Genomic DNA, 24,767 nt, shown 5'->3' with positions numbered 1-24,767 from the left:
TAAGAAATATATTTGTATGCCTGTGTGTGTAATTCTTTGATTAAAAAAATATGGGCAAGTTTCAAGTAGATCATAGAACACTCACATCACAACCAACAATAGATCTAAAGCTAATCAAAGGGTCTTGAAACGATCCTTTAATTCAACCTGTTTAGAGAAAAATAATACTTAGAATGGAAAGATTATTGGGAGTTCTTTCATGTGATTTTTACCTAATGACCAGCTGGTTTGCATTTTTATCAAAACAATTGCTGGTTAGATGCGGGTTATATCAGGGTTAATGGAAAGTTGGTGGAGCACAATTTAATGACGTCATTATCCTCTGAGATATGTATCTCGGAAGTGACGTCAACATGGAGTCATGGACATGAGTGTGGAGTCAGTGAAATCAGGACTCAATAACTATTTATACATGCAGTCTAGCGACGTCATGAAAATAGAAAAATAAAGAGCATCGTCACTGTCATGTAGTAAAAACTAGTAATGTCATAAGCAGTAAAATTATCCCAGTGAATACGCGAATAACTGAGCATAAAAAAGATAAACAGATTTCAGATTAGAATACATTGCTTAAAAGTGACATCATTGATTCGTGTGGTTGATTTCTCAGACTACAGCTCTGTAGTGCGCTAGTCGCTTACAACAGCTGCTTACGTCTGAGTACTCTCTAGATTGTCGTTCTAATAAGCAGCAAGCTATCTCTTGATACACCAACCCACCCTACATACCTGGTTATACGCCAACCTACCCACACCTATATATTGATAAGCCAACCCAACCCACCCACACCTATCTGTGTATAGGCCAACCCACCCCCACCTATTTCTTGATACGCCAACCCACCGCCACCTACCAGTTGATACTCCGACCCACATCAACCTATCTCATGATACGCCAACCCACCCCTACCTATCTCTTGTTACACCAACCCACCGTCACCTATCTATTGATACCCGAACCCTACGATTCCCAAACACCATCCTTTACATCTTCAAAACACCACTTAGACAGACGCACTATCTTAACAGAGAACCCAATCAAATGGCATCTATAAACAAATTATCTTCAAGCAAGGTCCATAACTCATCTCTCACCCCCGCCCCCACCCCATCCCCCTTGGCACCTAGTAGCCACAGACCCCTATAACAGCACCAACATCAAGACCCCCCCCCCCCCCCACCACCATCCACACGCGGGACATTCTAACCAAGACGCCGGGTTAGAGAGTATGCGTGCGTGTGTTACGTTCAGAGTGAGCGCTTCTTGTCGTGTCCCGCCGCGCAGTCTCCTCGCGCAGGACGTAGACCAGAGCGCGTGCAGTTTCCACCCCTCAGAAGGTGGGGCCGTGGTGACCGAACCGCTTCACTCCCCGAGTTGTTGGTCGTGTGGTGCTGTGATTACCAGTCGAACGGTTCAAAGTTGATGTGGATTAATAACCCTTTTCACTGACGGGATGTATGTATGTGTGGATGGCTCATACACATTTGTAATCCTACTGTGCTAAGGCTACGATTATCGATTCACGGTAGGGACGTTACTCATTGCTAATCTTTATATTTACATTTTATTTTGGTACAGTGGGGATTCACGTGGATAGGATGTTAGCAGTCTATAAATAAAAAAAATAAAAAAAAATAAAAAAAAAATATATATATATATATATATATATATATATATATATATATATATATATATATATATATATATATATATATATATATATATATATACATACATATATATCGCCAATAGCGACCTAATCAGCAGTATTTCCTAACCTCAACTCTAATCCTAACCATTAAAGTATCAAAACTACCGGCATTTAAATCAAACACATCTCGACAAGGCCAAATCGAGTCCGATGCAGTATTTTCATGCTTCATACGAACACTAACTGGTAATTTTTTTTTTTAAATAAATCAAAATATTAAAAACAACGAAATTTGTCTATAAAACAAAAAGTCTATTTATTAGCCCGTGTTTTCTTTTCGTGAGGCAGGCTTTTAATTTTTGTGATGTATTACTATAGAAATCCATTATCTATTTTTATTTATTTTTTTTATTCGCATCCTCCTTTATTTGAACGAAAATTTCATCAATTCCCACTTTCTTTCTATCACGTGAGACAAGAAACCCAGTTGTAGAAAATGTTTTCTGTGCCAGCATAGGTGAGAAGACGTGTAGGTGAATGATCATTTTGCCAACTTCCCGTTCTGTTGACTGTTATGTAATAGCTAGTTGTGTTTACGTTGGAGAGGTGGGTTTTAATAGCTGTGGTTGAGTTGTGGTATTTAGTTAATTAAGTGAGGGGGTGGGTATTGAGAACTCTCGAATGAGAAGATTTAATTAGTTTTAAGATTATGTTAATATGTAACAGTATGATGCGAAGTCAATATCGTAACTTATACAAAATCATAAAGTTGTTGGGGTTTTTTTTGCGTGTTTCAGTACCGTAACATTAATCCTGTCTATGATCCTAAGGCTGTAATTGGACTTAGACCCTAATTCTAACTCATATCTTAACAGCGATAGTGCCAAAAAAAAAAACGCGAAAATTAATTTCGCTGTTGACATTTGCGTAAAAACTCAAATGCTCCACACTGGTTATGTGTGGGGTAGACATTGTGTGTGTGGAAAATAGAAAATTTAGTGTGGGATACAGATGAAGCTTTGGTGTGGGTAAATATGATGTGTGAGAGAATTAATATGTGTGGGTTATAAAGATAACGTGTGTGTGGGTAACAAAGTGTGTGATAATGTGTGTGTTAGAGAGATAATTTGTTATGGTGTCAAGTTTTAAAACATACATTTGTAGTTTAATTGACGTTACAATAAATGGCCGTATGAGGCAGAAATTTTATCCCCCGTGTCGTGTGTTGCAAATATTACATCATTAATTATTCCTAAAATTATTACCAGGCATCAGCATGTTGTTTTTTTGTTTTTTTTTTTGTTTTTTTTTTCATAATTATCACCACCAGTGCCCTCGTTTTGTTATTGTTTTTTATTTTATTTTATTTATTCTGTTTTGTAATTATCGCGATCACTGCCCTTCCTACCGCCCATTGACACTGATCATAACAGAACCAAAAACAGTTTAATAGCGGTTGGCGGCTTTACCGCATCACACATACGGCGACACGCCAACAAGTGAGTGATAACAGAGGGCGTTAATGAGTGGCACCGGGTCCCACCTTTTATCCAGGTGAAATCGAACTTACCTGGGTTACCTGGGGCGACATGGCTTTAATCTTCCAGTGGGGGGAGCTTGGAGGGTATTAATACACAGTAAATTGGCTGGTAGGTCATATTTGGGGCTGGTAAACAGCTACAGCTGTGGTAGTCAACCAGCTATAGATTGAGGTGTAAACCAGCTATCACTTTCAGTTAACCAGCTACAGCTGTGTTAGTTATCCAGCTACAGCTGTGTCAGTTAACAAGCTATAGCTGTGTTAGTTATCCAGCTACAGCTGTGTTAGTTATCCAGCTACAGCTGTGTCAGTTAACCAGCTATAGCTGTGACATTTTACCAGTTAAAAATTGATTTGAAAATAAGCTATCTGGTCTGGTAAAGCATGTCCTCTGAAACCCTGTCACCATTTTGGACTTATCCAAAACTTGATGTGTTATATTGTTAGTCCAAAACTTGATGTGTTATATTGTTAGTCGTGACTTTACATCAAAGTTAGTAATAGCGCCTTAATTTGGGACTAAGGTTATGTTAGGACTTTGGTTAGGAAAATGGTATACGTTGACATAAGCAAGTAGTACATTAGTATACATCATTGCAGCACTATCTGATAATGGTATACACTATACACCTTGATGCCTAACACCCCCCTCCTTTATTAAGAAATTTAAATTTTCGATTAAGACAAGTTTCAAACTGTCGATCCTCCCCCCCCCCCCCTACCTCCACCCAACCCCATTAATAAACAAATCTTTATGCTAAGACAAGTAAAATATAAATTTCCACAACCCCCCCCCCCCTCTACATATATTACCAGGTTTAATTTTTAGGTAAGTCCCCAACTCCTCACAAAAACTAAACTCATGTCTAAATATTACAATCCCTACACCCCCCCCCCCCCCTCTTAAACACCATTAAGTTATTAAAATTGTCCTCAAGAAAAGTCAGACATCAGACCCCCCCCCCCTTGTACAGCCGGAGATCCCCAGGATTTCTCCAACCCCCGGGGTCTGCAGGCTCACTTTAAGCCCCCCCCCCCCCGTGTCTCGTGACGTCATCAATCACGTGACCACCGGTCTTAACCACGTGGCATAAGCGCGGCTTTAACTCCGGCGTCGCCCGGTCGTGACGCGGCGTCTGGGCAGCGGCGTCGTATCTTAATGACGTTGTCAGAACCTGTAACTGTGAAGGGGGAGGGAGGGAGGGGTCCCTTTAGACCAGGCAACTGACGCGGTCGATCATTGGTGGCGGGCTGCCACTTCCACTTTGGTGGGGCTCAGAACAGGGGGGGGGGGGGATGGGGTGGGGGTGGGGGTGGGGATAAATGATGGTTGTTGTGATCGGGTTGGGGAGGAGGCACCACATACTAGGTGATGGTGTGATCGGATGGTGTGACACACGGGGTGGCGATGTGATTCAGGGGGGTACATTAAGTTGGGGCTGAGTTGGGTTTCTTTCGGACATACATGTTTCATCTGAGGGGGTCATTTGAAACTTCATGGGAGGAGCATTGGAAATTTGGGGTGGGGGAAATTGTCAGAATAGTTTCTGAAAGAAACACTGGTCGGTGGAAAAAACTCAATGAGCTGATATACAATTGAGCTTATGAGAATGCCGACTTTGTGTACATTATGTACCTGGTACACAGATATTGTACACTGCTGTCCCGTTGGTACAGATGTTACAGTTACCTTTTCATGATACAAAGTTTGTACACTTAATGCTGTTTAGACACACAGCATGTACACAATACGAGGACATACGTATTGCTGAAAGCTTTCCTTAAGCATAATGTAATGTACAGGATGCATTGTAATGTGTACTAGAATGTAATCAACTTTGTTTTGATACATAAAAGCGTATATATGAGGCATCACTTATATAATACACGGTACAAAACAAAGAGCATAAGTTCCATTACTTGTATGATGCAGTATTTACAAAGAATAGCGGAAATAAGAGGTATAATGACTAAACGCGTTCCGTTGTAGTGGACTCACGGCTTATTCTAACGTGAAATTCAATGATTTGCTTTAAAATTTGAAACAAGACAAAACACTTTTTAAGGTAAACATGAAATGATGGCAAAAACCATGTACAACGAAACCAGTTAACCGATGGTTAAAACCGGTTTGGGTTTTGGAAGGGCGATATCCCTAAAAAATCTTCGAAAAAAATCCAAACTAAAATTTAAAAAAAAAACAAATATTAAAATAACTAAATCTAATACTTTAATTACTGGGATTGTGTTCCAATAAAACCATCAAAGCGACACCCTACTGGGCCTAAAGTAACGGAAATCTTTTAAAAATAAACTCTTAATTCAGGTACCGATTCACGCAGTGAGGTGTTTTCTCACCTACACGCGCGACAGTGGTGAGTACTCAACTGAATTAGGACATGAGTCGAGGGCCAGCGGGCGGCTCACTGTGAATGCCGGGGGCAACAGGAACGGTAATCGATGTTTAATTTTCTGGAGCGTTGATCAACAAATAGGACGGGGGGGGGGTGGAGTTTGTTTTGTGGTGTCATGCGTGACGTGTTGTGACGGGACTAGTGTAGATGTCTGACACCATGGTACAAATTTGTTTTGTGGTGTCAAGCGTGACGTGTTGTGACGGGACTAGAATAGATGTCTGACACCATGGCACACGCCCTAGCTGGTACTGCACACTCGACTCTAGACCCTAGAGACACCAGAGAGAGAGACTAGTGAGAGACCCAAGACAACCTAGACCCTTGGCTCTAAACCCTACACCTTGACCCTAGACCATAGACCCTAACACACTAGACTCTAGGCCCTATATAGAGACCCTAGACCCTTGGCCCTAGGCCATAGACTCAAACCAAGATCTTAGACGCTAAACGCTAAACCCTGGACGCTAAACCCTAAACCCTAGACGCTAAATCTGAAACCCTAGATCCTAGACGCTTAACACTGGAATCTAGACGCTAAATGCTAAACTCTAGACCATAGATCCAAGACCCTAGACCCTAGAAGCTAAACCCTAGACCGTAGAGACCCTAGTCCCCTAACATAGCTTTTAAGCCCTATCCTCTTACCCCTATCCCCTATCCCTTGGTTTAACTAATCCTGACCTCATTTTAATTCCAATTCTGATCCCAATTCAAGATCTAGTCTCTAACCTCTTATCCTAAATGCGCGCTAATCCCAAATGTAACTGTTTACGCTAAAAAATCCAAGTACTATTTCTTTATGAACTAACCCAAACGGACAATATTACATTATTTTAATGCAGCAAACTTCTAGAACCACATGGACTTACATGAGAAGCTGAAGTTGGCTAGAAATGTAGGGACACTGTTATGTATTCCTAGCAGTTCATAGTGAAAGCTGTGACATATAATGTCAATAGTGTCGTATGTGGATTTGTCCTTTATGGCGGTTTTATGTGTAATATGAGTGACGCTATACACGCGCATATGTATGGGCAATGACATCTGCATGTCAATAAAATATATCACGCAGAATTCACTTATATTAGGTCCTTGACACGTGCGGTATCGCGTGTGTTTCTCTTTTAAACTGCGCCTGTGAAGTCAGAAGTAACCCTAAACATGTACTCACCCTCCTGTACCCTCCATCCACCTATTACTCACCTACACCCTCCCACTACTGCAGCTAGCCCTCAATACCCTCACAGATGTACTCACCTTGTCCGGGTGTTTTAGAGTTGCCGGCCCTTGTGAACACAATCACACCCTCGCTCAACGTGAGCAGATTTATGAATATTTATACCTCACGGGCACTCGTAGAAAAACGACGGAGAGACCTGGGACTAAGATGAAGGGTAGTTTAGAATGCCAGAGAAAACACGATTTGCTTTCATAAACCCTAATCTTTATCAACTGATGATATATACGCTAACCCTTACAAATAAATGCTTTTTATAAACCCTTATCTTTCCCGGCTGATTCTGGCAAATAGCATAATGCTATTCTACTTCCAGATTCTTTTAAATCCCTAACCATTACAAACTGATAATTTTATAAAACGAACTCAAAGATGTTCTTTTATAATATATTCAGAGTTTCTTCCAGCCATCCCTTGGGGAGGGGGGGGCTCTACCCATACCCCGAAGGAAGTCTACCCCCCTGAACGAAATGAGATTTATATAGAAAATATATATTTTAGTCCGCCCCCCGACAATTCAATTGCCCCCCCCCTCCCCCACTCCCTGGAGAAAAAAGTCTGGAAGAAACACTGAATATATTAGGATATATTTTATTCTGCTTTGCTTTATTTTAAAAATTCCTAAAATGACATCTTCATTGTTTTTATTTAAACTAAACAAGTTATAATAACAAGTTATAATACTGTTGATGTTGATATAGAATTACGAATGTAAGATTTTCATCTTTCTAAGACAGTAGAGTGAACTTCGCCCAACTCGAAGGATGAAATCTTCCTAGTTGAGTCTCATCCCACGATTGTGTTGCATAATGTATGTGAATTGTTAAGATTGTTATGGTACAAGGACCAACAGAAGAAACAGACTATGTAGTTGGTAGTTCTTTCTGGGATCTTGTAATTCGAGTTTGGCTTACGTTTGATGGGATTAGCCCAGTTAGACCTTTTCGAGCGGCTATCATATCCCATGTGACTGGCAGATAATCCTTGGAGAAAAATTGGATCTTTAATTAGTGTGAACAGCCAGACGCGTAGAGAGACAAGACATTATAGAGACCAGACAATAGGGGGCCAGATATTAAGGGGGTCAGACATTAGGTGGGTCAGACATTAGGGGGGTCAGACATTAGGTGGGTCAGATCTTATGGGGGTCAGACATTATAGAGACCAGACATTATGGGGGTCAGACATTACGGGGGTCAGACATTATGAAAACCAGACATTATGGGGTCAGACATTATGAAAACCAGACATTATGGGGGTCAGACATGAAAACCAGACATTATGGGGGTCAGACATGAAAACCAGACATTATGGGGGTCAGACATTATGAAAATCAGACATTATGGGGGCCTGATATTAAGGGGTCAGATAATAAGGGGACCAGACAGACATTAAGGGGGTCAGGCATTAAGGGGGTCAGGCATTAAGGGGGTCAGACATTAAGGGGGTCAGACATTATGAAAACCAGACATTATAGAGACCAGACATTAAGGGGTCAGATAATAAGGGGGTTAGATATTAATAGGTTCAGACATTATGGGGACAGGACATAAAGGGGGTCAGATATTAACGGAATCAGACATTAAGTGGTTCAGACATTAAATCCAACCAGTCATCAAGAAAACCATGCACCAGGAGATCCGTAAATTAGACGGCCACTTAATAATAAGGCAAATAATTGTACATTTGATACAGGCAAATAACGGTACATTTATTACAGGCTGTATTCGTGCATTTGATACAGGTAAATAATCGGACATTTAATACAGCAAATAATCGTACATTCGATACAGGCTGTAATCGTACATATAAACATTCTGGAATTAAGAATCGACCATAACATAATCGCGCTCTCGTCTTGACCCTTGACCCGCCAGGATATGTAACTGATTGCCGACCTTCAGTCATAACCGTATGACTTCCCCTTAAGTCATAACCGTATGACTTCCCCTTAGTTAGGGCCCGTGTTCTGATGTAAGGGCTGGTCGGTCGATTCCAGTTGAATGGGGAGGAATTATTTTTAGCACAGCGAGTCGTCTTGGTTGGGTAGTTGTTGGTTCAACGTTCGGTTTGTGTAGTAGAGAGGTGATATTGGTGAGAGGTTAGGTCTCTGAGCTTAACCGTGATGTTATGTACCGCTGAGCTTAATGTTAGAGCTTTTGTGTTAGCCATCTTTAAAAATAGATTAGTAATGCAGCTTTATAAAAATCTTAAGCTCGTGAGCTAAATTTGGGGGTAGTTTAACTCAGAGCTATAGCAAGATAAGTTGGAACTATGAACCTATCGAGACGCACCAAGTGTAGAAATCTAAGTATGAGAGGGTTCGCATTGAATGTATCTGAATTCCTAGTAGTGTTATAAACTCAAGTGGGTGTTTTGTAAATATTTCAGAGGTTTCTGATCTCGCAATTTAAACTTATTTCAAATTTCCACACGTATAGTGCAAAGCTTTCCAACACAAGAGTACACATATTATACGACAAGATAAATGGCCCGTTGAGGGAGAAATACAACGAACGCTAGGTTGATAGTGTTTTCTTTTTCTCTAAACCGAAACCAAAACCAAAATCACCACCTCAACCACAAATGTAAACAGTCTTTTATCCTGAATCGGCATTTTAACCGGATCAGGAAATGTAACTTGAAATAAAACACCTAATAACCCAAACCTCAATCCTGATACTATCAAAACAGAATTTAAATAGAAAATATATACTTTTACCAATGTCCACCCCCACCCTCCTTCTCCGGAAAATTTAGTTCACCCTTTTCCTCCCTCCCCACCCCCTCCCGTCGAAAGCTTCAAGTAACCCCCACCCCACCCCCCCCCCCCAGAGAAAATAGTCTGAAAGAAACACAGGTCGGATTTGTAGATCATACAGACTAACATTTAGGTATCCAAATAATGTTTTGTCTCCACATAAATTACCATTCCTGGTTTAAATTTTGTTCCTGGTATATTTCCGGTATCGGTTTGAATGTTTAGATTTTGGTTAAGGTGAGGATATTGGTTTTGGCGTTGGTTCAGAAAAAAAAAACTATCAGCCTAGACCCCGTTGTATTTACCCCTTCAACGGGATATGTGGCCGTGGTAAAATATTCACACTACACTGTTACACGATGAGCCACTTATGGCATCCATATTATTCTACATTTAACCAGTTACTAGTTTAACGGTATTAGTTAACCATATTAACCATGTTTCAAATTACATGTCCCTCAAAGTTGAAGGATCCAAAATTTTGATTATCTATATACTACTAAAAGTCAAGTTTGTTTACATGTTTGAATATTTATTTGTTTGTTTGCCTGATTGACTATTGTGATATGTTCCACTCTATCTGGAAAGCTGTAAAATAGTATGTAGGTAGAGAATAATTTTTGTTTTAAGACAGACTGTTAATCACAAATTTATTTAAAGACGTTAATTAATTTATTGATTTATTCATAGTTAAATTAACCGTATTTTTTTAAAAATGTTAATACTTTGAATAAACTTTGTGGGGATAGTGACGTCCCTTGATGTGTTTACATTTTTGGTACAATAAAAATGGCGGACCCCATCATAGACTTTGTGGCCCATTCAAAAGTTTCACGCGTTACAAAGCTAATTTTCTGCCGGCTATAACTTAAACAATACGTCCGTTTGCTGTATTTATTACGTTCCAACACTTATATCAATTTTCAACTGTCTTTTTCATTTAGTTTGTACGATAAATTTCTCTAGATCTAAAGATCAGCTATCGAAGGAAATTTATGAATCTAGCCTAGATCTAGATCTAGATCTAGCCTAGATGTAGGTCACTAGATTCAATGTAAATTCTACATATAGAATCTATTTCAGGCCTTAATTATTTTATATAAATCTTTGTTTGGCTTATTTAAGATAAAATTTAATTTGAAAGTTAGTACTACTAGACTTATTTTTAGATCTAGATCTAGAATCTATACGCGTAAATCAAGTTGCATAAGGAGACACATAGTATAGTATAAAAATTCACTTGTGACGTCACGAGTAAATAGCTAAAATGGTAGCGTAGTCAGCTCTCATGCAGGAGGCACGGGTTCTAGACCAATATGTCAATGAAATTTTTTTTTTCAATTTTTTTTTTTTTAGATGTGAATGATAACGTTGCCTATCTGAACTTGGCAAGATACAGGGCAGGTGAAGTAGAGTTCATCTGTTTCTTTGTCCTAAGCATATGAAAGGATAGTGTGGTCAGATACATGCTCGGCTGGAATTGTTTTTTTAAACGATAAAAACATGTTGTCTGAGACTTGGCAGGACACTGGGCAGGTGAAGTAGAGTTGAGTAGGTCACCTGTGACGTCAGTTTATAAAGGGATAGTCCGAAATCGGTGTTTTCGGTGTTTTTAAAAGATAAAAAACATATATTTGAATGTGGGGTCTGTTTTTTGTGACGATAAGTGACACTGCAGTAGCGTACCGAGGAGGGGGGGGGGGGGACGGTAGGGGAGGGGAGGCGGGGGGTGGGGAGGGGAGGCGGGGGGGGGGGGGAAGGGGAGGCGGGGGGTGGGGAGGTGGAGGGGGGAAGGGGGGGACATATGTTGGGGCGCCAAAATGGTTTGGAAAAATAAATTGATAGGTTGAGGGGGGTTCAAATCGAAAGTTTGAGTGGGGGGGGGGGGGGGGTGCACATCAAAAGTTTGAGGGGGGGGGGGGTTCAAATCGAAAACTTTGTCCCCGGGCGCCGGGAAGGGTCGCTATGCCTCTGAGTGACAGACGTGATGTTTTTTGATGGATGACCCCCGAAACCCACAGTTATCCAACGGATGACGGGTATTCTAGTTCCATTTAAAGAGTATACTGGTATAGGTTAACATTAGTTATAGATTGTGAACGATATACACTTGAAATATAGCTAATGTATTTGATGTTATGTACAGTTCAAATTAAATATTTAAACTAAAAATATTAAATAATTAAGTATATGTTTTAATAACAACTAAATATTTCTTACAAGATGATAAAAAGCATTTATAAATAATTGTTATAATTTGAAATAAATTTCCATTTATTGATTTAGCGATTTTATTGTGAATTGTTTCCCTTTAGTTAATATTTTTATGTGTGTTGTTGCTTAAAGATTATGCAAATAAATCAATGGATGTAAATATCGTGCTGAAAAATCGATTTGATATGCCCGATGTGCTTCTTTAGCTTAAGACAAATTATTTTATCTTCTTTGCTGCTACTACTACTACTACTACTACTACTACTACTACTACTACTACTACTACTGCTACTACTACTACTACTACTACTACTACTACTACTACTACTACTACTACTACTGCTACTACTACTACTACTACTGCTACTACTACTACTACTACTACTACTACTACTACTACTACTACTGCTACTACTACTACTACTACTACTACCACTACTACTACTACTACTACTACTCAGGGGCGGAACTACAGTGCCGCCAGACCCCGCAATGCGGGGGGGGGGGGGGGGGGGGGGCCAGGCCCTTTAGGGGCCTACAGCCGACCATAATTTTTTTATAGTTTAAAAAAAAATATAATTTACTTGCATTTTTGAATCCATGGTTGTTTTGAAAAAAAAATTTACCATAACTGCAATTGGATTATCTTTATTCTATAGACACCACCCCACGCTCTTGTATATTCTTTTTCCCTTTGTTTTTAAACCACTGTGAAAGCCGTCTTCTTTCTCCTACAATAAAACTTATCAACGATTAGCCGACTTCCATGACTTATTTCCCCTTTTAAAATATTCAAATAGGGGTGCTCATAAGCTCCTTTTAATAGCCCCCCCCCCCCTCCGAAATTTTTTTATCGCCCCCCCCCCCCCCCCCCCGAACAAAATGAAATTTATATAATTTATATAGAAAATATATACTTTTAACAGTGTCCGACCCCCCACCCCCGAAGAAAGTCTACCGCTCCCCCGAAAATTTCAAGTGCCCCCCCCCCCCCCCCCACCGGAGAAAAAAGTCTGGAAGAAACAGTGCCGGGGGGGGGGGGGGGGGCTCTGCACGCCACGCAAATCACTTTTAAGATTAGACAATTAGGCGGTAATGTCAGTGTTTTTATTATAGACTGTCGATGACGTCATTACTATTGTGTATTTTTTCGGCATTGGCTTTTTAATTCAATGTTTACTCGAGAATCAATGACGTTATTTTATTGCGTGTACTGTCGCGGCTTTAGACTCTTTCCTACTATATGTTCTATGTGACGTCACGTTTCGTTTTTCGTATTACTATGGATGTTTTTACTTTCCTTTTGCTTTCTCTATAGATCTAGCGTTCCCAACAGATAGATACATAAATAGACAGATACACAGACAGCGAAACTGTTATTATAGATTTAAATAATTTTCTCTCCTCTTTTTCGTCCGCGCTTGTTGCGTCAAAAAGTCTCAAACCCAAAGTCTGACTACATAAACTTTAAGTGGATCTACTCTGAAAGTTCCAAAATAGATACGGGACAGGATTTCGGCGTGGATCTAACAATACCATCTCGAATGTTAAAGTTAGACACGAACTTTAAGCATCCAACGGTACCGTTTTGCCGGACCCGGTAAATGATTTAATCGACCGTGTATCGATCACTAAGAAAGGTACTTATTGACTAGGTGAGCCAGTGCAGAACAGAAAGGGTTAAACTCTACACATGCAGCTGTAATTAGAGTACATTCATGCTATTAAGGTCTTGTCGCCAGCGCTTGATCACAGATAGTTTATCGGTTTAATAAATAAACGTTGTATGTCAAAGTCACAAAATGGTTGACACTTTTTTAGGGTTTTACCAATAAATCAGGTAAAAAAATAACCGCCGTGATTTTTTGTTGTTATACAAGAACTGCTGTTTGGTTCCTGTGGTTGATTTGATTTTGCTTCGCTACATGTGTAATTATTTGTATAAAAAATTGTGAACAAAATATAAATACATTTAAAATACAGAAAGTATAGATTTTTACAAGATTTTCTAATGCTTAATAATAGTTTTTTTTTTTTCAAATTTAATGCTAGTTGCATAAAATCTTATTTTGTATCATTATTCTAAAAAAAATGTTTTTTTTTTTTTTTTTTTTTTTTTTTTCAATGTGGCGAGAAATATTAATTTTAAATTAACCTTGAAAATGTTAGTTGGTTTTTTTTTCTCGTGGTGAGAATGAGGAAGTGCAAGAAAACTTGAGTTTTCTAGCACTATTTTATTCCCACAAAAGAATCCAAAGTGTATGAGGTTAAAAAAAGGGATTCTCGAATTTCTCTGTAACATGATCTAAACCATCTAGGAATTATTGCCTACCCTATCTAATATCCAGCTGTTTTTTTTTAATTATTATATAATTTTTTTAAAATAAACTTTCTGATGAAACGCGTGTTGCTGCTCTAGACGTGGTTCAGTGGTAGAGCGTACGATTGATCACCCACAAATCTCGAGTTCAATTCGCGGAAGATCGTCCATAATGCTCTCCATCCAGCTTAAATTAGTACCTAACATAAGTTAGAGAAAATAATGTGAGACGTTAGGCTAACCACACTCTCGTTGTCGAGGTCACAGAAGCAGGTGAACTCTACTTCTTCTAACATGTTGACCGGCAGGTCTGGAATTCGATGCAGAAAACTAGTTTGAGAACCTTTAGAAACGATGGCTGTATCATCCTGCGACGGTAATTAACTGGCATTAAATCCGTGCTCTCTTAATGATAATGAAAGTGGCATAAATCGATTATTCCAATCTTTAAAAACAAAATTAAATAGAGCTTTTTTTTTCTTGTGTAAAGTCTAACATTAAACATCAAGAAATCATTTTTTTAATCTAGCAATTTAATTGTACGACTTACTTCATTGAATAATCCCAAGTTCGATAACTGTAATCACAAGCAGTTATTGCCCTTCATGCTCTAGCAAGTTTTTAATCGATGTTTCGTTAATGCAACGTTTATGTAGAGTCGTTTCCTTTTTTTTTAATGATAATATTTTTACTTGACTGCTTAATTGATTTATAAGTGGGAGTATTGATCACTTTGAACCTTTAATTAAGGTAAGTAAATATCTTTGGCAAACAAAAAGTCAGCTGCCGCTATTTTAGTCGATTACCTGGACCCGTCAAGTCATTCAAGGATTAAAAAAATGTTCCTATTTAGACCAACGATCCAATTGGCAGAAAAAGTAGAGTTCATATGTTTCATCACCTTGGCATATGAAGGGATAGTGTGGTCAGCACTATGCCTAGCCGCCTTTACTTTCCCCAATCTAAGTCAGGTACCCACCATAGCTGGGTGGACTCGGGAACGTCCTAAAACAATAATCTGAACCGCGATCCGAACTCGAGACTATTCCCAGCAGTCCAACGCTCAACCGTTCAACCACACCGTCCGTTTCCATGACATACGTGTCTATACATATATGTAAATGTAAACTTTGTTTTGTTTATTATTTTCTTTCGTTTTCTCGCAGCTATTAGAAGCTACATCTTTTTTTAAAGTAAATAAGGTGCAGGTAATTTAGAATTCAAACAATCCATAGTGCAATGGTCGAAAGTTTATAATTCAGGTAAACAGTTAATCTAATGTAAACAATTCAGATAAACAATTATAGTGCGGAGAAATGTAGTTCTCTTTTTAAGACTAAACTTTTTTTTTTTGGGCCGGTTGAGTTTAGAGCATCTGTTTTTTGAGATGGGCAATAAGAAAATAATAAGTCTTCAACACAGTGCCCAACCGTTTTCGTCTCCCCCAATTTATGTTAGGTACCCATTAGCGCTGAGTGGACTAGTCCTGCTGAAATGACCCCGTGGTTCTAGGAGTTTAGGGTTAAAGGTCGCGCGCTTTATTGCCCGAACATGCCCCACCTCGACAACACCGTCCTAAAAATTGTGTGATGCATTTTTTAAAATATATATTATAATATGTACCCTTTCTAATCAAATGGTCCTTGAGGTAGGTGAAATAGAGTCTCAGCGACCAGTGAAGGGATAGTGTTTTCAGCACTATGCTCAGCCGATCTTACTCTCCCCAATTTTAGTCAGGTACTCATCAAGGCTGGATGAACTCAAAAGACGACTTACGAACTCGAACCAGAGATCTGAAGACGACACTTCAAAATAAATAATCGATTACAACAGCGTTTAAATGCACATTTGTATCATTTTTATGAATTATTTATTGGAATAGCTTTTTAATATAAATAAAAAGCATTATTATTATCAAATACTTTATTTGATACACTTAAATAATATTATATTGTGATCTTTCATTAACACAATAAGGAATAAAGTATGAGCTTTTTAAAAAAAAAATATCGCTTTATTCTGATAGTTGTATCGATACAAAATTAAAACGAATATTTTGCAGACTCGAACCAGACAATATACTTACAGCCTACCATGCGACTATTTTTTCTAGTTATCGATGCTAGCCACAGGGTATGATAACTTAAAAAGTTAGGCTAGTGTGTAGCAGTGGCGTAGCTACCGTAAAGCTAGCGTAAGCAAGGCATAGGGGCCCAAGGCAAATAGGGGCCCTTTTCGAAAGAAGTTTGAAGGGGGGGGGGCAAATGGAAAGTCTGAGGGGGGGGGGGTGCAAATGGAAAGTATGAGGGGGGGGTGCAAATCGAAAGTTTGTCCCCGGTCGCCGGGAAGGGTCACTACGCCTCTGAAGGGCCCACTAACACTTTTTGCTTAGGGGCCCAAAAATCCTAGCTACGCCACTAGTGTGTAGCCCTGTTCAGTTTAAATACGCTGTCCTTTTTCTTGCTGATTTTATTTTTAATAAGCAATATAGGTGTAGGACTACGGTAAAAAAATTGGCGAGATGCGGCGTAATATTGACCTTTGTATTTCAGTTACATTACTTCACCCCCCCCCCCCCCCCCCACCACTTCATCACTGTTAAATCTTAAAATATATTTATCTTTAAGCATTTCTGAACTGTCACATTAATAACAAAATATCAAGACGGTTATACTTCTCTACCTACACATTTTAAGCTTGCTATCATTTCGTTACGTCCTATTAAGCGTCTCTTCGTAATGTCTTTCGTGATGTATGTTTACATAATGTACCTATTTTCAATAATTTCGGCTTAGCTTGTTGAGTGGCGATCAGTGGCGTAGCGAGGTCGGGTGTCACCCGGTGGGGCACTTAATGGTGTCACCCCCCAGAGGCGTAGTGACCCTTCCCGGGGACAAACTTTCAAATTTTCGATTCGACCACCCCCCCCCCCTCAAACTTTCGATTTGCACCCCCCCCCCCTCAAGCTTTCGATTCGCACCCCCCCTCCTCAAGTTTTTCTCTATATATTTTGCTATTTTTTGCTTTGGTGTCACCCCCCTAAATGGTGTCACCCGGTGCGGTCCGCACCCCCGCACCCCCCATTCGCTACGCCTCTGATGGCAATACACATTCTATAATTCCCTTAACAGAATTTTTTTTTTTTTTTTTTTTTTATATTTCGCTTTAGTATTACAGTTTTCATCACCAGCTTGTGAGGACTGATACAGATTCACAATTGTATTATTTCTTTCTTACTTGTAGCCTACTTTCATTCATTTAAGATGATTTACTTATACATAGATCTAATAAAAAAACGTCTTATTACAATTTTAGTTTAAAAAAAAAACAACCAGAAAATGCAAATGTGTAACTAAATGATGATTCAAGGAGTTTTTTTTCCATCGGGGTGGTGGGCTGAGGGGTAGTGCTGAAATAAATTTGGGATTACAGAGAATTAAAATTACCCTAAACATTTTTTTTTTACAATGGAACATAATTTGAGTTTTAACTCGTTTTTAGCAAATTTTTAGCAATTTTTTTTACAAGGGTCCCATAAGTGTGACGCTAGCAGAATATGGGTTGGGGCTATGACTGTGGCTGGTTCTTGGGCTGGCTCGATTTCTGTTGCGTCGTCTGACACATATTTACTGTCGTCTATAAGTTGGTCATTATCGAAGTAGTTACCATCGTTGTCTAATGATATATTGTCCCTTTCCCTTACAAACGAACTTCGGCAGGCGGCTGGTCCGTGTTTGGTCGTTCCACACAGGAGGCATATAGATCTCTTACCGTTAAGTTGTAGTAACAAGGTGTGCGTTTCCCCACCGATCTCAAGATCAATGTAATGGGGTAAATTTCCCTAAACAGTTAGGGAGCTAAAATTAATTGGATTTTAATCAAACCACGCCATAAATAAAATTGAGAAATGCATTTTAAATAACATCTATACAAATCTAAAAAGTTAAGGTTTTATTTTTTAAATTTCTGCTGCATTTTAAAAGTACGTGTTAAACACAATAATATTAATAACAAATTTAAAATGCTCCTAAATATCTTACTTTTATTGAAAGTTAATATATATACATTAAAATTATGTACTACCACTTATTTATTTTTTAAGCTTCTTTTAAAAGTATCAGAATAATCAATAGAGTTCACTCCCTTGAAAATATATTTTTATTTTAATATTTTTCTAAAGCAAAGCAATTAAACATTTTACTATACGTGTACTGACCTACATCTACGACACGGATCTATATTAAATCACTGCTCTACATTCACCACACTGACCTACATCCACTACATCTACTAAATAGACCTACATCCAGTACACTGACCCACATCGACTACACTGACCTACATCCACAACAGTGACCTACATCCACCACACTAAACTACATTCACCACACTGACCTACGTCCACTACAATCACATTCATCAACCACACTCACCTACATCCACCACACTCACCTACATCCACCACACTCACCTACATCCACCACACTCACCTACATCCACCACACTCACCTACATCCACCACACTCATCTACATCCACCACACTCACCGACATCCACCACACTCACCTACATCCACTATACTCACCGACATCCACCACACTGACCTACATCCACTACACTCACCTACATCCACTACACTCACCTACATCCACTACACGCAACTTCATCCACTACACTCATCTACATCCACTACAATCACCTACATCCACCACACTCACCTACATCCACTACACTGACCTACATCCACTACAATCACCTACATCCACCACACTGACCTACATCCACTACACTGCCCTACATCCACAGCACTGACCTACATCCACTATAATCACCTACATCCACCACACTGACCTACATCCTCCACAATGACCTACATCCTCCACAATGACCTACATCCACCACACTGACCCACATCCACCACACTGACCTACATCCACCACACTGACCAACATCTACCACACTCACCTACATCCACCACACTGACCTACATCCACCACACTCACCGACATCCACCACACTCACCTACATCCACTATACTCACCGACATCCACCACACTCACCGACATCCACTACACTCACCTACATCCACTACACTGACCTACATCCACTACACTCACCTACATCCACCACACTCACCTACATCCACTACACTCACCTACATCCACTACACTGACCTACATCCACTACACTGACCTACATCCACCACACTCACCTACATCCACCACACTGACCTACATCCACTACAATCACCTACATCCACCACACTGACCTACATCCACTACACTGCCCTACATCCACAGCACTGACCTACATCCACTATAATCACCTACATCCACCACACTGACCTACATCCACTACACTGCCCTACATCCACCACACTGACCTACATCCACCACACTGACCTACATCCACCACACTGACCAACATCCACCACAATGACCTACATCTACCACACTGACCTACATCTATCACACTGACCTACATCCACCACACTGACCAACATCCACCACACTGACCAACATCCACCACAATGACCTACATCTACCACACTGACCTACATCTACCACACTGACCAAGATTCCCAGTCATGTATGCCTTGTTATCTAAATATGTGAATGATGTAACGTGAAAACACTAATAAAGTAAACAGAATAATGTTAGTTCATGTTGCCGTGAAAGTTTCTATGTTTTTATGTTTCGTTTAATTTCGTTTAAGTGGGTGGTGGAGGCTAATTCTCAGGTATTCTCCCCTGAACATCAAATAACAGATACACATTTTTATATTTAATACAAAAATCAAAATAATTACAGACAGGTCGTTGATTTTTTGTATCGTTTATTTTAAAGCTTTCTCGAGAAGGAATACACATTTCTAATGAAAATTCAATTAGCTTTAATACAACATTGTTGCTCCCTATTAACACCCCCCCCCCCCCCAAGCTAATTATTCTAACCGAGTAATAAGTCTGGACTGTTGTTATATTGTTATGTAATTACAGCTCTTGCTGCAACATTGACGACATTCCTGTGCTATGTATCTGTGTGACTCCATGGTTTGTAGATGTAGCCATAATGTCAGCTTCGTGTGATATACGAGTGACTTTCACAGCCATGCCTTTAGAGCTGTATAAATATTGATGCTACGTCAGCAACGTGCTAAAGCTTTTTTTTCTGAACTAGTACTAGATTTCCAATTATACTTTGCTTGATTGCTCCACTTTAAGAAAATATACCTTATTGCTCTATAACCGCGATCTACTTTTTGATAACCCTACTCCCTCCCCTGTTTCCCCCATCTCTGCTCCTCAGCCCCCCCCCCCACCCCAGTATTTCTCCTTCCAAAACTCCCCAGCAAGACAACTCTGGTGGATTTATACTTTTTACTTAAAACCCTCTGTGGAGGAAATCACACTTCAGTAGGACCCCCTTCCATATTACTAGTGCCGCTCCCCCTCCCCTATTACTAGTGCCGCCCCCCCCTCCCCTATTACTAGTGCCGCTCCCCCCTCCCCTATTACTAGTGCCGTCCCCCCCTCCCCTATTACTAGTGCCGTCCCCCCTCCCCTATTACTAGTGCCGCCCCCCCCCCCTCCCCTATTACTAGTGCCGCCCCACCCCTCCACTCCTGTTTCCCCCAACAATTACAATACTAAAAACTGACTTGGTTGTTTTTTTTCCGGAACCCAACACTGCGCATGCGCCATCGAGGAAAGGTGAAGGTGGATGATCAGCGATGTAGCGACTAAATAAACTAATTAAAATGCCGCGTGTAGCCTCGCTTTGATCTCTGACATTCCGTCGTGGGATACCAAAACAAACCTCTGCATGTAGGGATCTTGGGGGGGGGGGGGGGGTGTATTTTGTACGGCTCTCGGCTGTCAATCATTTTTAAATTTAATTTTTCTGAAAGTATACTCGTTTGTGGAACGGCCTGGCCTAGCGATAGAGCGCTAAACTGCAAACCCGAAAGTCTCGAGTTCGAATCCGAGTGCAACTCAGTAAAACGCCCATGAGTCCACCCCTCTCTGATGGGGACCTACCTCACGTTGAGTAATTAAAGGCGGCTGTGTATAGCGCTGACCACACTGTCCTTCATATCCCAAGGTGACAGAAATAGGTTGACCGTTAGGTTCGAAAAGGGAACTTTACTATAGCTCGTTTGAAAAAGTCATGCACATTTCTTTTATTAGACTTTTTTTTTTAGATTGAAATTAAAGTTAATATTTTAATATGTATTTTCATAATAAAAAGATCTCGCAAGCACTATTTTAGAAATCAGAATTTGTGTGTGTGGGGGGGGGGGGGGGGGGTGATGACGTAGTTCTTGAAAAAGGTGTGGCTCTGATTTGTGACCATTCGCTTCGAGAGGGATATATTACTTAAAAGAAGGGTTGAAAACCATGTGAGTTTTAAATTCAGAATATTTGATTGGTGAACTGGGGGTAGGGGGTGGAACTGGGGGTGGGTGATGTACTGATTAAACCTAGGGGGTGGGGGGGGGGGTGTTACAAGTTTTATGACAGGGATGACATAAGGGAAAATATGTTACACAATGTGACATCGAATATGGTAGACTGCCTTCATATGTGAGTTTTGGTCTTATATTATTAATTGATTGAACTGTTTTAACGGAATAAGCTCAAGCATTACTTTAGAAAGAAATAATTTTTAAAAAATAATGAATAAATGAACTAAAAAATGTGTCATAATGTTAAAGTTGAGATAAATATTGGGTTAAGATTGAGTCACGTTTAGATTAAGTGTTTGGTTATTTTATAGCTACAGATGGTTATGTTTTTTATTTGGCTTTTGGTTAGATTATAAATTTAGTTTTAAGCTAGAATATTAAATCGCAATCACTGGTAGGGTTAATGTAAGTGTTTACTTGAACTAAAGAAAGATTTAAATGATATTTGATTTTCATTCAACTTGGGATTGAAGTTTATTGTTAGTGTCAGGTGTTCGTGATTTTCCATATTCCAGGCAACGACGGGTATTTCAGCTAGTAAAACATCATCTTTCTCAAACTGCATTCATGCCTTAAATAAAACTTTCAACCATATATTGTAACTATTTTCTAAGATTGCATGAATATTTTAAATAAACCTTTCTACCATATAGTGTTACTTTAGTGTAATAATACACTAATGCTTAAAGTAAACCTTGCTACTATATATTACAACTACTTTCTAATATTGCACTTATGTCTTAAATATACCTCACCACTAAATATTGTTACATCTTCCAGTTGAAAGCCCCCAAAGACAAGCCCGTGAAGAAATTGATCCTAACGCGGAGTTATACTTAGACGAAAAACGGGTGATTAGCCATTAACTAGCGCGGGCCGCATTAGACGGACTTTATGGATTTTTGGCCGGCTTGCTAGTAACTGGGAAATACATACAGGAATTATTTGACTACATCGGTAGCTCGGTCAGGGGAGACGATTCAACACAAGGGAGGTAACGAGGGTAAGTCGATTTTTTTTTTCGCTGGTGATTGTCTGTTGGTGCGGTGGGTTGGTGTTTGGTGTCTAGAAGAGATGGGATGTTTAGTTAAGGGATGTGAAATGTAGATGTCATATAATATCTACTGAGGAAATGACATCTATGGGAGAAATAACGGAAGAAAAACGACATTTGGAAGAAATATAAATAAAATAAAACTGATATGACAGGATTACAATGGTGTGAATATTAACTAAAATTACATTTAGATGAGAAACTTTTCGCCAATAAACTCGAATGACATCTGGTTATAAAATGACTTCTCGTGATCAAATGACACATTTGATTCATACTACATATCATAGAGAAATCACATTTAAAAGAGATGGAATATACAGTTGCAAAATGTCATTTAAAAAAGATGGAATATACAGTTGCAAAATGTCATTTGAAAATAAAAATGACATTTAGACAAAACATGGCGTCTAGAAAAATACATAGTTATTTTGAGAACGCCGCCATAGCTATACGGTATTTCATCAACTTTAACCTCTATCAGAATGGATGATAGCTTAATTAAGATTTAGACACACTGTTGGTCAGGATTAACGTTAATGAAGTAAGAGGGTTGGGATACTATGAAATCTAGCATTTGTTTCACCGGTACTTGTAGTTGTAACAAACTGACTTGCGTAAATGACACATGTACGTAAATTGACATATACACGATAAATAATTTAGTATAAACTGTATCAATGAAAGAAATAATATACAGTAAATAAATGAAATCTATATATACATAACATTTAGATTGTGATATTTAAGTGAATCTCCACACGTAAATGTTGATTCTGTCTTGCAAGTCACACTCTACAAATGTGATTGTTGATAGTAGTTGTTGATGCGTATGTTGATTCTTTGCTAATTAGTTACACCTCAATGATTCAGTTGTAGAAGTTACGAAACTCAACAATTGTTTGTTGAAAATGTATGTGATGAGTTAATTACCTGCCAATTTGTTGCACGTAAATGTTGATTCAGTAGAAGTCGCGAAACACAACATTCGATTGTTGAAAGTTGTTTGTTGTTGATGCGGTGAGTTGCTTGTCTGATGTTTGCAGTCACGCGCGAACACAGTGAGTACACGAGCGTGAGTAAACAGCGATGTAATATCTCAACAGGGCGGGGGGTATCTGGTGTGAGTGATTTTACAGGTGAGCTGGTGACGTATGTCAGTTGATAGATTCTAGGTGGGCTAGCATTGTTCGCTTCAGTAATTGGGCTATAGTAAGTGGGGCTGCAGTCATTGGAACTGTAGTAATAGGGGCCACAGTAATAGGGGCTATATTAATTGGGCTACAGAAAGTGGAGCTATAGTCATTGGAGCTGTAGTTATTGGACTGTAGTTATTGGGCTAAATTAAGTGGGGGCTAAAGTAATTGGGCTGTAGTGATTGAGCTATAATTGTGGGTCTTTAGAAGTTGGGTTCTAATTATTGGTTTTTAAAATAATTGGAATCTAATCCAGGTTCAAGGGAGATAAATGACAGTTTGACTAATACATGAAGATTGTATTAGGTGGACGGTAAAGCGCTAGAGTGCTAACCCGAAAGTCTCGAGTTCGAATCCGGGTTCAAGTGAATAGAACTTCCCAACTCTAATGGGTATCAAACTCACGTTTGGGAAAGTAAAGGTGGCTGGGCATAATGCTGACTACACTATACCTTCATATGCCTAGGTCACAGAAACAGGTAAACTCTACTTCTCCTGCCGCATGAACCTAAAGGGTCGAAAGGGTACTTTACTTAACATGTGATTAAAATGTAGGTACTCTAAAATAGTATGATTAAATGTAATGACTAAGAACACTACTCAAATAAAATGCAGTGCTAAAATATTTTAAATAGTTCAAATCGATAACACACAAACGCCAACACATTGTGATATTTGCTGGAGCGAAGCTATTTAATTCTGCTTCAACTCACGATTTCAACCCACGCTCTACAACACAAACCCTCACCATAAAGATTTGTACAACCACAGTTGAGCTGCGGTGAGACTAACACACCAATCGATGGCAACAAAGGGTGTATTGATGAATGGATTTAACGCGTACAAACACCAGTGTAGGAACGAATCCAAGTGGGAACGAACCGTAAAGTTTTTTCTTGCCATCTGTTG

At 39.4% G+C, this 24,767-nt stretch overlaps 1 long non-coding RNA gene across 1 annotated transcript in view; it reads left to right on the top strand.

Annotated features, from left to right (window-relative positions):
* The first annotated feature begins 1,343 nt into the window (after positions 1 to 1,343).
* Positions 1,344 to 24,767, top strand: part of LOC131957255 (uncharacterized) — a 37,567-nt gene continuing 14,143 nt past the window's right edge. The window contains exons 1-2 of the long non-coding RNA XR_009389070.1: positions 1,344 to 1,525; positions 22,389 to 22,611. This is a non-coding gene — a long non-coding RNA (uncharacterized LOC131957255). The remainder of the gene's footprint in view (positions 1,526 to 22,388; positions 22,612 to 24,767) is intronic.

This window comes from Physella acuta, unplaced genomic scaffold (genome assembly GCF_028476545.2).
Source record: "Physella acuta isolate Inbredline_101_S28 unplaced genomic scaffold, ASM2847654v3 ptg000080l, whole genome shotgun sequence".
NCBI lineage: Eukaryota > Metazoa > Mollusca > Gastropoda > Physidae > Physella > Physella acuta.
The sequence above is the reverse complement of the archived record's forward strand: the minus strand, read 5'-3'. Positions and strand labels throughout refer to the sequence as shown.